Genomic DNA, 15659 nt, shown 5'->3' with positions numbered 1-15659 from the left:
CCCTTGGACTGCATCACACTAGGCTTCCCTGTCCATAACCAACTCCCAGAAACTGCTCAAACTCATGTCCATCGAGTTGGTGATGTCATCCAATCATCTAATCATCTGTCATCCCCTTCTCCTCCTGCTTTCAATCTTTCCCAGCATCAGGTCTTTCCCTAATAAAAAGCTTAATTTATATTTTTTAATATGTTGGACTCAGTTGCAAGATTTTTTCTAGGGGAAGAAAAAGAAAAAAACAGGGGGAAAAAATATATACTTGCCTAAAGTAAAAATAAGTTTTAAACTTCACCATCTCAGAAAAAGAGACAGAGAGAAAGGGATAGAAGGAGAGAGAGAGGAGAAAAGGAGGGAGGAAAGAGTGCTTGCTTCAGCAACACATATGCTAAAATTGGAATGATACAGAGAAGACCAGCATGGTCCCTACACAAGGATGAATTCACAAAAAAATTCATAGAATTCACAAAATGCTCCATTAAAAACAAAAGAAGGGAAACTTATGACCTTTTAGATAACCTGAGGCCAGTGGTAAAGCTATTTATATATATATATATATATATATATATATATATATAAATGTAAATCTGGGGATTTTATTAGTTTAAATTTAACACAATGAAGAGTCCTTAAGCCAGAAAGTAACTGCTTTTAACATCCCAATGTGTATTTTATAATTCTTAAGGAGGAATGTGTCCTTCCATGGTATAAAGTGGGTTGAGGACGCCTCTGAAGAGCCTAGTTTTGAGAAGAGACATGGACTTTTCACTAAGCAAACAAGAAAGAGAATTGGACAAGGTGAAAGGTCAAGAGAGGAGGCCAAAAAGATCTTAAGGACAAAGACAGGAAAACTGGATAGAAAACGCTACAATAGGAACTCTGGTTCCTGATAGAAACTAGGCTCACGCTTACTTTATAGGCTAAATGAAAAAGGCAAACAACTTGAGAAGAAGAGAAAGTGAAAAACAGCTGTTCCATCATCATCTCTGCATAGAACACCTCCACATCCATTTTATCCTCAGAGCAGGCTGGAGCAGTGAAGTTAAACTACAGTGCTGAACTTGGCTATCCATTAGCTAGGATATCAGCTAAGACTCAGTCAACATCTATCAAAATCTTGGAGGTTGATGCTTAACATTTATCTCTTTAGTTTTATTTATTCATATTACTGCCTTAGGGTCCAGCAATTATCCATTCTTTTATTTTGATTTTGATAGATGTATATTTCCCATTACTCATAACATATGAAATAGAATCTCATTGACATGTTTTGTTACTAACTGGAAATTATAATTTATAATAAGAATAGTAGTCATATATTGATCACCTTCCATGTGCCAAACAACATGAGTATCACCCTATAAAGATCACCCTTAATCATCACAAAAACACTATGAAGTTAATGTTGCTGTCTTCTTCTCATGGTGAACCCTGGGCTCAATAAGGTTATATTGACCAAAATGAGACAATTTTTAATTTATTTTTGTCAAGATTTCCAAAGTCTGTGTTCTTTCCACTGCTCTACTATGTTGTTTCATTCTCTCCACTGACCCCTAAATCAAATGGAAATGCCCCCATGCTTCTGAAACATGTAGGCTTGCAATATTAAGTATATTTGAACTACTTTTTTCCATTAATGGCACTCCATTTCCCTTTCTATTCAGAAACCCCTGGGAAACTACTACTTTACCATGAGTTGCAGATTAAAGGAAAATTAAAAAGTAATTATAAAAAGCATTTCATGACATACAAGGACAATTATTTCTGAATGAGACCTTATAAAATTTCATCAAATTTTATGAGCTGTAAGCATTGTATTATATATTAATGAATCCAGAAGGCTATATAACATATAATACTTAATCTTTGGCTTATCTACCTTATTGCAGACAATTAAAGACACTATTTTTGAAAATCCTTTTTTTTTTCTTTCCTGTAGCAGAATATCTAGTAAAACTTTGACATTGTTATCAATCTGAGTTTGAAATGCTAAACGGTTTCCTGTTAGAATTCATAAAAATATAAGATACAGGACCCTTTTTTACCCCATTTACAAGGATGCATATCTTAACTCATCTTCTCTAAATCTATCACAGTATAAATCTAACTCACATCATACTAAAGTATGATTTTGCCTGATGATTTTGTATTACAAACTCTATACACAGAGTTTTCTTAATGACTGACACTTAGTTGCAATATAATAAATACTCAGCTTCCCAAGAGTGACTTCATTTCCAATTCTATCTTCTTCCATATTTAAATCCTTTACCATCCATCTCTGCTTGCTGGAAAAGACAGTTAAAAGTTCAGTTCAGTTCAGTCACTCAGTCTTGTCTGACTCTTTGTGACCCCATGAACTGCAGCACTCCAGGCATTCCTGTCCATCACCAACTCCCGGAGTCCACCCAAACTCATGTCCATCGAGTCGGTGATGACATCCAGCCATCTCATCCTCTGTCGTCCCCTTCTCCTCCTGCCCCCAATCCCTCCCAGCATCAGGGTCTTTTCCAATGAGTCAACACTTTGCATGAGGTGGCCAAAGTATGGGAGTTTCAGCTTCAGCATCAGTCCTTCCAATGAACACCCAGGACTGATCACTTAGGATGGACTGGTTGGATCTCCTTGCAGTCCAAGGGACTCTCAAGAGTCTTCTCCAATGCTACAGTTCAAAAGCATCAATTCTTTGGCACTCAGCTTTCTTCACAGTCCAAATCTCACATCCATACATGACTACTGGAAAACCATAGTCTTGACTAGACAGACCTTTGTTGGAAAAGTAATATCTCTGCTTTTTAATATGCTATCTAGGTTGGTCACAACTTTCCTTCCAAGGAGTAAGTGTCTTTTAATTTCATGGCTGCAATCACCACCTGCAGTGATTTTGGAGCCCCCCAAAATAAAGTCTGACACTCTTTCCACTGTTTCCTCATCTATTTTGCATGAAGTGATGGGACCAGATGCCATGATCTTCGTTTTCTGAATGTTGAGCTTTAAGCCAGCTTTTTCACTCTCCTGTTTCACTTTCATCAAGAGGCTTTTTAGTTCCTCTTCACTTTCTGCCATAAGGATGGTGTCATCTGCATATCTGAGCTTATTGATATTTCTCAGTATCAATAGCAATCTTGATTCCAGCTTGTGTTTCTTCCAGCCCAGCGTTTCTCATGATGTACTCTGCATATAAGTTAAATAAGCAGGGTGACAATATACAGCCTTGACGTACTCATTTTCCTATTTGAAACCAGTCTGTTGTTCCATGTCCAGTTCCAACTGTTGCTTCCTGACCTGCATATAGGTTTCTCAAGAGGCAGTTCAGGTGGTCTGGTATTCCCATCTCTTTCAGAGTTGTCCACAGTTTATTGTGATCCACACAGTCAAAGGCTTTGGCATAGTCAATAAAGCCGAAATAGATATTTTTCTGGAACTCTCTTCCTTTTTCCATGATCCAGCGGATGTTACTGAGTACTTAATATATCCTAGATATTTTAATTATTTTAAATAAAAAATCTCTATTTATCCTTATGAGAGATCTATAAAGGGAATACAAATATTACCCCCATTTTACAGGTAAGAAAACTGAGTTTAAATAATGTACTCAAATTTATTCATTTAACAAGCATAGAACATGGAGTCAAGTCTAAGTAGTCTAACTTGAGAGCTTTTTAATGACTTAGCTATTTTTTACCATATAGCTTTCACTCCATTTAGACCCCTCTGTGAGTTTGCCTTAAGTTACTATAATTCGTTGCCTGCACAAACTCAGAAAATGCAAGAGAGCACCTCTGTCCCTTTTATTCCTTTATCATCTTACTATTTCCTATGATAAGACCTTGAACAAAATAGGTGCCCAACAAGCTGAACTAAGTTATTAAAATAAATTGATCTAATTAGATGAATCATTTATTCATTCCATAAATATTATTAAACATGTCTCTGTACCACTTACTGTGATACATGATAGAAAGCGAATGGTCAACAATGTAGGTAAGGGTCTTCTTTACTTTCCTGTAGAAAACAATTCTACTTAGCGTTTTTGATGGTACCCTTCCAGTTGTCAGTGAAAGAAACTCAACCAAAACTAGCTTGAGTTAAAAGGTAACTTAATGACTTACACTCTCGAGAAATCTAAGTGACTGACTTCAAACACAATTAGATCTAGGTTTTAGAAATGCCATAAGAAATTTCTCTCTCTCAATTCTGTTTCCCTCATTGTTTTATCCTTAGACAGAGCTCTTTCCATGTGATGGTAACAAGAGCTCCCCGGGCCTCCAACTTATAATATTTCCTAAGGGGTAAGAAAGTACTTTTCCATAAAGTTCCAGCAAACACTTTTGGTGGAGTTCTCATTGGCCGTGCTTGGGTCATACATTTATCTCTAAGACAATCAAAATGGCCAGACTAATTGGCCTTGCCTTGGTAATGTGCTCATAGCTCACTGTGGTGGGAGAGGGGGAGTGAACACTAGAAGAAGGGAAGCTTGCCAATAAACCACATACCTACTGCTATTAAGGAAATAAGAACGTTTACTCCTCCATAAACTCACTGGGCAAGAAACAGTTCTTGTTTCTTTCAAAGAAATTACCCTTCATAAAATGATTTCCACCACCAAGAAAGATTTTTTTTAAAAACCTTAGTTTAAATAATTTTGTGGTATTTGTGACTCTACTAAATTTACCCATTATATTCAACCCATTAGTTTTAAAAAAGTGACAAACTCACCAAAAAAAGCAACAACCTAGTAGTAAGATTCTAAACAGGTGTATGCACTAAAATAGCTGCAATTGAAAGATATTTTTATTTTAAAAATCCAAATATGAACAAACACTTAATTGCTTCTTCTAGATTATTGGAATTATAATCTCTTCAACCCACACCAGATGCACAGAAAACCATTCCTAAGCTCAGTTTAAACAATCTTTATTAGCATAGCAGCAGTGATCTCAAAAGCACTTAATAAGGACTGTCACAAGTTGGTTCATCAAAAATGAATTCAAAGTCAAAGTGATTCACATAATAAAATTCTGAAAAACAAAACTGCACCAAATACAGCTCTAATATGTAAAACATACTGGTCAAATCTGAAATTAACAGGAAGGTCAGGGAATGGAAAGCAAATAGGAATAACTGAAATACTCTTTAAATTCTTTCACTGTGGGGGACTGAATATATAAGCAGTGAAAAACATCTAGTTGATTATGGGAACATGGAGCAATCAAAGTGTTTTGTTTTGTTTTTTTAAAGAAAGAGCAAGAAACCAAGGCAGCTAAAGGGAATAACTTAGAAACAGATAAGGAATAAAAATAAGAAAGCAGCTGACAAACTGAAAGAGGTGACTGAGGAATCCTTAGGGGACAATGAAAGAAAGTGGGCTTTAACAAAATGTAGCAACAGACTTTCAGCTATAATAAAAAATCTCATGAGATATTAACAATGACTTTATTAGTTAAAATCAGAACTAGATGTAGCTAATATCATTTCTGATATTGATTAGATAGCATCAATCCATAAGGAAAAAATCCAAGTATTATTAGAGAAAAATATAAGGGTACCAAATTATATATGCATACTGCATAAACTAGGCTAAGTATACAGCAATAAAAAGGGGGAGTTTGAGATACTCAAATCAATAGGCAATTCAGTAAATAAAATTGATGGGAGCCTCTTTTTTCCAAGGGCAGACAAGAAGGTCTCCTCAGGACAGTGAGCTCATGTAAAAGAAAGAAATGTTCACTAAAATGCTAGTAAAGGAATGGAGACCCAGATTAGACTTCTACTTAGCATATCACCCTTTTTTTTTAAGTGTGACAGGAAGAATTTTACATGTTCATCAAAGAACATTTCATTTTCTCTAAAGCACATAGCAAGACAATACTTTGCAATTAGGTGGAAACATGTGAATGAATTCTGAGCAGCAGAATGTGGGAAGAAGTGATAAATAATACTGTCATGCCTCGCCCTGAAGTCCCTTGAGCCATCCTTCAAGTTCTTTCCTCCTTTGTCCAAGGAGATGATAGAGTCACTACATAAAAGAGGGCTGGTGCCCTGAGAACTGCATGGAGAAAAGCCTCCTTGTGGACCCAAGGGCATCTATGACTTAAATATTAAATAAGAAATAAAAATATCAGCTGATATCCACCCATCCTGGTTCACACACAAACATTCATCCAAACTTACTGAATAAAATTGAATTGTTTACATTGTAAAACCAGATGAGTTTTTAAAATGAAAGTTAAAAATAGATAAGAAGGTAGAGTCCTGCAGTACAACTAAAGGACAGGGATAGATGAAGTGGAACAATTAGTGAATTCACATTATTTGAAGTGGCAAAGGGGTGTTTAAGAGAAAGGATGTCTAATATAAACTTGAATTATATGCTGTGCTTTGCTGCACTGCACATTAATCCCCTTCTTGGATACCAAATCTTATGTAAACCTTGCTAAGTTCAAAGCCTTAAAAAATATTATCTTGATAGTGAAAGAGTGGTATCCAGGTAGTGTCAGAGGAGTGTGCACAGGAGATGGAACAGAGTGAAGATTAAGAATTAAGTAACAGCAGCTTCCTCACCCATTCTGTGAGAACAGCATCACCCTAAAACCAAAGCCAGATAAAGATATTACCAGAATGAAAAAACCTAGAGATCAATAACTCTCATGAATATAGTTGCAAAAATCAACAAAACATTAGAAAATCAAATGGCCAAGTAGGATTTATGTCAGGTAACAGTATTGGGAAAACTGGATATTCTTTCATATGCAAAAGAATGAAATTCAACCTCTATCTTACATCACTCACAAAACATTAGCTGGAAATAGATTAAAGAATTAAATGTAAAACATAAAACTGTAAAATTCCTAGAAAAAAAAAACAGAAGAAATTCTCCTTGATATTAGTCTGGGCAACAATTTTTCTTGGATATGACACAAAAAATAAAGGCAATAAAAGCAAAAATAAGCAAGTGGAAATACGTAAAGCTAAAAAGCTTTTGTTCACCAAAGGAAACCATCAACAAAACCAAAGGAAATCTATGGAATGGGAGAAAACATTTCTGAACTATATTATCTAATAAGACATTAATATATAAAGTATATAAAGAAATAATACAAGTTAATAGCAATGATACTAATAATATGAATAGAAAATGGACAGAAGACCTCAATAGACATTTTTCCAAAAAAGACATACAAAATGGCCAACAGGTACACAAGAAGATGCACAGCATCACTAGTCATCAGGGAAAGATGAAACGAAATATCCTTGAGGCATCACTTTCTGCCTGTTAGAATGGCATCATCAATCATCAAGAAACAGTGGATAGGGACTTACATGGTGGTCCAGTGGTTAAGAATCCACCTTGCAATGCAGGGGATACAGGTTCAATTCCTGGTCAGGGAAATAAGATCCCATATGCCATGGGAGAACTAAGACCACGAGCTACAACTACTGAGTCCATGTGCCACAACTAGAGAGTCTGTGTACCACAACGAAAGATCCTGCCTGCTGCAACAAGATGCAAAGCAGCCAAATTAAAAAAAAAAAAAAAAAGACAAGGGATATATGCTGGGAGTGTGAAGTAAAGGAAATCCTAGTGCCTTGCTGGTGGGGATGTAACTAGTACAGCCACTGTGGAAAACAGTATGGGATTGCCTCAAAAAATTAAAATTAGAATTGCCGTGTTGTTGCTGTTCAGTCACTAAAGCAGGCCCAACTCTGTGATCCCATGGACTGCAACACACCAGGCCTCCCTGTCCTTCACTATCTCCCAATGAAGTGAAGTGAAGTGAAGTGAAAGTCGCTCAGTAGTGTCCAACTCTTTGCGACCCTACTATCTCCCAGAGTTTGCTCAAACTCATGCCTATTGAGTCGGTAATGCTGTCCAACCATCTCCTCCTCTGTCACCCCCTTCTTCTCTTGCCCTTAATTTTTCCCAGCATCAGGGTCTTTTCCAGTGAGTTGGCTCTTTGCATATGGTGGCCGAAGTACTGGAGCTTCAGTTTCAGCATCAGTCCTTCCAATGAATACTCAGGGTTGCTTTCCTTTAGGATTGATTGTTTTTATCTCCTTGCTGTCCAGGGGACTCTCAAGAGTCTTTTCCAGCACCACAGTTCAAAAACATCAGTTTTTTCTATGCTCAGCTTTCTTTATAGTCCCACTCTCACATCCATATGTGACTACTGGTAAAACCATCACTTTGATTATTCAGACCTTTGTTGGCAAAGTGATATCTCTGCTGTTTAAAATACACTGTCTAGGTTTGTCATAGCTTTCTTTCCAAGGAGCAAGCGTCTTTTAATTTCATGGCTACAGTCACCGTCTGCAGTGATTTTGCAGTCCAGAAAATAAAATCTGTCATTGTTTCCACTTCTTTTCATTCTATTTGCCATGAAATGATGAGACCAGAGGCCATTATCTTAGTTTTTTGAATGTTGAACTTTATTCCACCTTTTTCACTCTCCTCTTTCACCCCGTGATAGTATGAAAAGAATTTCCATATGATCCAACAATTCCACTTCTGGGTATATATATAAAGGAAATTATTATCTTAAAGAGATATATGGACTCCCATATTTGATGCAGCAATAGTCACAGTATGGAAACAGCCTGTTTGCCGATGGATGAATGGAACAAGAAACCATGGATATAAAACAGAATACTATTCAGCCTTGAAAAAGAAGAAAATTCTGTTATCAGTGATGACATGGATGAGCCTAGAGGAAATTATGCTAAGTGAAATAAATCAGGCAAGTAAAGAAAAACAAATACTGCGTGGTATCACTTATACGTAGAATCTTAAAAAAAAAAAAAAAAAACTGTACTAATAGAAACAGAGAACAAAACTGTGATTGCCAAGAACTGGAGTTGGGGAAAATAGGGAGAGTTTGGTAAAGGTTACCAACTTTTAGTTACAAGATGAATAAAGTCTGAGGATCTAATATATGACATGGTAACCACAGATGATAACACTGTATCATTGAAATTTGCTATTAGAGCACAACTTAAGTGCTTTCAAAAAAAAAAAAAAAAAGTAGAAGATGCTTCATTTTGTATTCATTGTAAAAAAATTGAGAAAAAACATAAAAATTATCTAAAAATATTGACAGCCCATAATCCCAACACTCAGAGTACCACTAGTATCATTTTAACAATTATAATTTAATGTTAATAACTGATACTAACTTCTATATCCCTATTTTTACTACTTAAACATTTATCATTGGCCTTATCCTATGTCTGGAAAACCTCTTTGTTAAAGTTATTTTACACTGAATATGCCATACCCGTAAATACCATAAGTTACATAATCATTCCCCTAAATGGGAACATTTCAATTGTTCTAATTTGGTTAAGTAGCATTGCAATAAAAAATTATGCATATATATTTTTCTATAGTTTGCATTATTTTAACATAAATGTCTAGAAGATGAATTCTTAAGTCATGGTGAATCATATAAAATGAAGACTGAAGACACACACTGAATTAGAGAACTCTAGTAACTTTTTGGAGAAGGCAATGGCACCTCACTCCAGTACTCTTGCCTGGAAAATCCCATGGAGGGAGCAGCCTGGTAGGCTACAGTCCATGGGGTCGCTGAGGGTCAGACACGACTGAGCAACTTCACTTTCACTTTTCACTTTCACGCATTGGAGAAGGAAATGGCAACCCACTCTAGTGTTCTTGCCTGGAGAATCCCAGGGACAGGGGAGCCTGGTGGGCTGCCTTCTATGGGGTCACCCAGAGTCGGACATGACTGAAGTGACTTAGCAGCAGCAGCAGTAATTTGGAGATATCTTTTTCTAGCTGTAATTACAGCTTTCTCAGAGAAGCTACATAAGTACTGCTAAAATTAGTGGTGGGATGAAGGTACTGATGCACTGTAAATTACTATTATATTCAAGTAGATTGAAATTATTTCTTAAATCTGATGAGAAGAGTCATAGTTTGGTTCTTTATCCAGTGGAATAGATTTTTGAGCTCCTGTATTATTTGGAATGATCGATTTTAAGTACTTGGCTTGACTCGACTCACCCCTACATGCATGTTTCAAGTGCCTAAGATGGCACAATTCTTATGCTTTCCTAACTGAGAAAAAGGCTATATTTCTCAGGCCCAAGAGATACTGAAAAGTTGTCTTAGCAGAAGATAAAGAACAAGAATACATGTTTTTCCTAAATTCCTTGTTCTGAACCTGCCTCCTTATGATAACAACCAGTTTTACCTGAGGAACTCCCTATCTCCAACTTTTCCTTCTACTTGAAATCCAGCCACATTCCAATTTGCTAATAACTGAAAAATCAATTGCCTCACAGGCTTGACTAAATATCTTTTCAAATGGCACATTACAAGATGGCAAAAGCTATGTTACAAATCAAAGCAAAGAAACTGCTGAGGCTGTTAGAATAAAAGATGATAGATCGATGTGTGATCGTTCCAGCTAAACATCAACTCTTGAGTTAACTTTAGTAGTTTTAGCTTACTATATTCTGAGAAAAAAAGAGACAGAATTTAACTAACTGCATTTTTAAAATACACACTACAAGCACATGGAACGCTGCTCAATGTTATATGGCAGCCTAAATGGGAGGGGAGTTTAGGAGAGAATGGATACATACGTATGTAAGGCTGAGTCCCTTTGCTGTTCACCTGAAACTATTACAACATTGTTAATCAGCTATATCTCAATATAAAATAAAAAGTTAAAAACAGATAATGATATATTGTTCACATTAGTGACAGCAATATATTGCAAAATTTTATTATTTTTTTTAATTTATTGCTTAAAAATTTTAATATTGTTTATTTTACCTTTAGCTTTCAAATATATGTTTTGGCAATTTTACAATGGACATGACAGTATTCATTCTTTTATGTATACAAATTTTTAAGTGATATACATAACCTAGGAGGCCATGCTCAAATTTTATTTTTAGTGTTGGGGTGTCTAGAGTATAAATACACTATGCCTCAATAAAAATTAATTTTAAACAAAGAAAATACATAAATTAAATACATACTACAACAACATAATTTTTAAACCACAGTACTCTCTTGAAAAAAAAAATAGAGCTTTGAAAACAAAGTAGAAGTGAAGAAATACAAATGGATACAAAAATTTAGTATATGATAAAGTTGAGGCAATGACATTATTCCATAAAGGATATTGTAAAGTTGGATAGCTATTTGGGGGGGAAATTGCATCCATACTAACACTTTATTTCAGTAAACATTTCAAAATATTAATACTTAAATGGAAAATGAAACCAGTTCAGAAGAAAATGTGGGAGAAAACTTTCATAGTCCAGCATTAGAAGCTTTTCTAAGTATGAAAAAACAGAAAAAAGTAGAAAAGATGGATAAATTGGACCTCATTTTAAAAAATAAAATTTATATGACCAAAAATCCCTCATACCAATAGTTAAAACAAAAATAACAAAATAAGAAAGTAAATACTCTTTCTTAAGATGACTCTTAGAAATGTGGAAAGATGCTGATTAAGGAAAAGGAATTTAAATTGTTGAACTTAACTCCAGGATTTATCATCATTCACAAATAATTAAAAGATGGGTATTTAGAAATGACAATGTCTGCTATAATAGTTGCAATTTGACATTTGATTGGCGCTTCCCCAGTGGCTCAGTGGTAAAGAATCCACCTGCAATGCTGGAGACATGGGTTTGATCCCTGAGTCAAGAAGATCACCTGGTGAAGGAAATGGCTACCCATTCCAGTATTCTTGCCTGAAGAATCCCATGAATAGTAAGCCCGGTGGGCTCTAGTTTATAGGATTGCAAAGAATCAGACACAATAGAAATGACAGCATGCATTCACATACGATTATGTTTAATTAGTCTTCAGGTGACTTTCCACCACTGTTTACTGCACCAATGAGTTTGTTAGACCACTTGTACTGAACATAACTGAAAAGGGAAAAATGGAAAATATTGCCAGCATTGGAGAAGAAGAAACAATATGGCTAGATTTTGTTATTGTTTGTGCTTTTTTAAAGTTGCGTTTTGGCAGAAGGAGATTGCCACCTTTTAAAAAATATATCATTAACAAATTCTGAAAAGTATGAAATGCATAATAATAATCACTCATAATCATACCTAAAGATGGACACACTGAGGACTTTAATTTCCCTCTCCACTTCCTCTAATAAATACACATGTACCATACAGACTGTATATACTGTGTATACAGAATATAATATACAATGTAATACAGCAGAATTTTCTAATCTGTATTTTTCATTGAACATATTATAAGCTGGGGAAAGAGGTTTAAATAGCTTTGAAGACAATATAAGGATATTTTCACACATGAAATAGCAGTTCGTATAAGAATGGGGGGTTGGGGGAAGAGGGTTGAATTTTAATTTCTTCATAGCAATGTATATGTGTCTATTAGAGAAACCTGTATTTTCTGTCCTCTTGTTTTCTTTCAACAGAGAAAGGCTTCTTGCCTGAATACCACTTCCCATTTCTTTTTCATGTGAGCTGGAGTGACTTATCTACTGAGATGGAGTAATTAGTGAGTTTAAAAACAACTTGTCCATGGGCAGCTGTGCTCTTTCAGGGTTCTCTGCTTCCATTCAGGAAGCATTCATTCTGTTTACCTTCTGCACTGAAAAATTACTGCCCCGATGGTAAGACCTGTGCCTACACACGCTGCTCTGTACCTACCTGAGTGGGTGAATTTAATTCTAGAGTAAAGTGTTGGGAGGCACATCAAAACTACAATCTCGAACACAGCCTTAATCTGTAATTAAGTTGCTACTTTATCTTGAGATGCTTGCCTCTTTTCATTTGACTCAAACTTACAAGGTGAAGAAAGGCAGTATGGGTAAAACCCCAACTTTGTCTATAATTTGTTGTTGATATTGTTACTAAGTCACGTCCGACTCTGCAACCCCATTGACTGTAGCATGCCAGGCTCCTCTGTCCATGGAATTTTGTGTCCAATTCACAAAGCTTTTTCATGTATATTCTATTTGCTTTTCACAATAACCCTTAGACGTAAGAGGGAAGACATTAACATTTCTTGAGTGCATGGCTCCTGTTTGTCAGAAATGTGCTATAAGATTTACTTTTATTAAAGTTTAATTAATCTTCACAACTTTCAAAAATAGAATTTGCCTTTATTTTAAAGATCAGAAAATGGAGTTTCAGAGAGATGAAATGATTCGCCTAAAGATAGATAAGTAATAAGAGGCTGGACCAGAAGTCCGAGCTGACTGTAAACACTAGGATTATGTGCCTCATAATCTGTATTTCCAGGTCCTGGTCTCAAACTTGGCACAGAGAAGGCATTCAGTCAATATTGTTCAAAATTGACTCCAGATAAATGCTCTTTCCACTGCATCATGAAGGGAGAAGAGATATTTTAAACTACCAAATTCAGGCAATCTTCAAGCTACAATCCTATTTCCATGGGAGTTGGAAAGTAAGGGAATGGGGGAATTAAGGCTTGGTTTTTGACATATTTATGTTGCATGTGGTACAACAGAAAATGGAAAGGACTATGAAATTTGAGATCTAGTGTGTCACAGCGGCCTTGTCACTGTTAAAGCAGTGAGACCTTGGACACAGTCACTTGCTTGCTCTCACCCACAATTCCCTAATCTGAAAAAGAAATGCTAACCTATCTTGGAACATGTTGTAATCCTGATAGTCTGGGCTTCCCTGGTGGCTCAGACAGTAATGAATCCACCTGCAATGCAGGAGTCCTGGGTTCTATCCCTGGGCTAGGAAGGGAATGGCTACCCACTACAGTATTCTGACCTGGAGAAAATTCCATGGACAGAAGAGCCTGGCAGGCTACAGTCCAGGGGTCGCAAGAGTCGGACATGACTGACTAGACCTGATAGTCTATCAATACATGAAACTCAAAGCTTAATTTTGGAAAGAACAAATGCTGCTACTTTCTAAACAACAAAGACTGTGTGTTTATTGTATAGTTATGCAAAGAAACTGTAATTTAACACATGAACAAAGGTATCTATAAGTTTTGAATGTATCATAGTTCTCACATGTCCACAAGTTTATAAGTCCAGAAATTCCTGAGGCTAGAAAGACAGAGACATTAGTCGATAAAATCAGAACATTCCAAACAAGAAGTTATCGGACTTCCCTGGTGGTCTAAAGGTTAAGACTCTGCACTTACAATGCAGGGGGCTCAGGTTTGATCCCTGGCTGGGAAACTTAGATCCCACATCTCAAGTGGAGCAGCGAAAAAAGATAAAAAGAAAGAAAGAAATATCCTCCATAAAAGAGGAGATGTATGTATAGGTATGCCTGACTCACTTTGTTGTACAGCAATGTAAAGCAACTATGCATGTTGTAGAGCAACTAAGTCGCTCAGTCATGCCCAACTCTTTGTGACATCGTGGATTGTAGCCCATCAGGCTCCTCTGTCCATGGGATTCTCCAAGCGAGAATACTGGAGTTGGTTGCCATTTCCTTCTCCAGCGGATCTTCCTGACCCAGGGACTGAACCTGTGTCTCTTGTGTCTTCTGCATTGGCAAGCAGGTTCTTTACCACTAACACCACCCAAGAAGCCTCAATGCAACCATACTTCAACACAAATAAACAGGAAGTTAAGCATATATTCTGTTGGAAAATGTATTGATCTGAAAGTCATGATTCACAACTTACCTATCTGAATGGGAGAAAATAATAGCAAATGAAGCAACTGACAAACAACTAATCTCAAAAATATACAAGCAACTTCTGCAGCTCAACTCCAGAAAAATAAACGACCCTATCAAAAAATGGGCCAAAGAACTAAATAGACATTTCTCCAAAGAAGACATACGGATGGCTAACAAACACATGAAAAGATGCTCAACATCACTCATTATTGGAGAAATGCAAATCAAAACCACAATGAGGTACCACTTCACACCAGTCAGAATGGCTGTGATCCAAAAATCTGCAAGCAATAAATGCTGGAGAGGGTGTGGAGAAAAGGGAATCCTCCTACACTGTTGGTGGGAATGCAAACTAGTACAGCCACTATGGAGAACAGTGTGGAGATTCCTTAAAAAATTGCAAATAGAACTACCTTATGACCCAGCAATCCCACTTCTGGGCATACACACCGAGGAAACCAGAATTGAAAGAGACACATGTACCCCAATGTTCATCGCAGCACTGTTTATAATAGCCAGGACATGGAAACAACCTAGATGTCCATCAGCAGATGAATGGATAAGAAAGCTGTGGTACATATACACAATGGAGTATTACTCAGCCGTTAAAAAGAATTCATTTGAATCAGTTCTGATGAGATGGATGAAACTGGAGCCGATTATACAGAGTGAAGTAAGCCAGAAAGAAAAACACCAATACAGTATACTAACACATATATATGGAATTTAGGAAGATGGCAATGACGACCCTGTATGCAAGACAGGGAAAGAGACACAGATGTGTATAACGGACTTTTGGACTCAGAGGGAGAGGGAGAGGGTGGGATGATTTGGGAGAATGACATTCTAACATGTATACTATCATGTGAATTGAATCGCCAGTCTATGTCTGACGCAGGATGCAGCATGCTTGGGGCTGGTGCATGGGGATGACCCAGAAAGATGTTATGGGGAGGGAGGTGGGAGGGGGGGTTCATGTTTGGGAATGCATGTAAGAATTAAAGATTTTAAAATTT

General features: G+C 36.5%; 1 non-coding gene across 1 annotated transcript; it reads left to right on the top strand.

Annotated features, from left to right (window-relative positions):
• The first annotated feature begins 361 nt into the window (after window positions 1-361).
• Window positions 362-464, top strand: LOC114113334 (U6 spliceosomal RNA). Its single transcript, XR_003588390.1, has one exon. It is a non-coding gene; the product is annotated as a U6 spliceosomal RNA (small nuclear RNA).
• The last annotated feature ends 15195 nt before the right edge of the window (window positions 465-15659 follow it).

The sequence above is a fragment of the Ovis aries genome, chromosome 2, assembly GCF_016772045.2.
Source record: "Ovis aries strain OAR_USU_Benz2616 breed Rambouillet chromosome 2, ARS-UI_Ramb_v3.0, whole genome shotgun sequence".
Lineage (NCBI taxonomy): Eukaryota > Metazoa > Chordata > Mammalia > Artiodactyla > Bovidae > Ovis > Ovis aries.
This window is presented reverse-complemented; position numbering and strand designations above follow the sequence as displayed.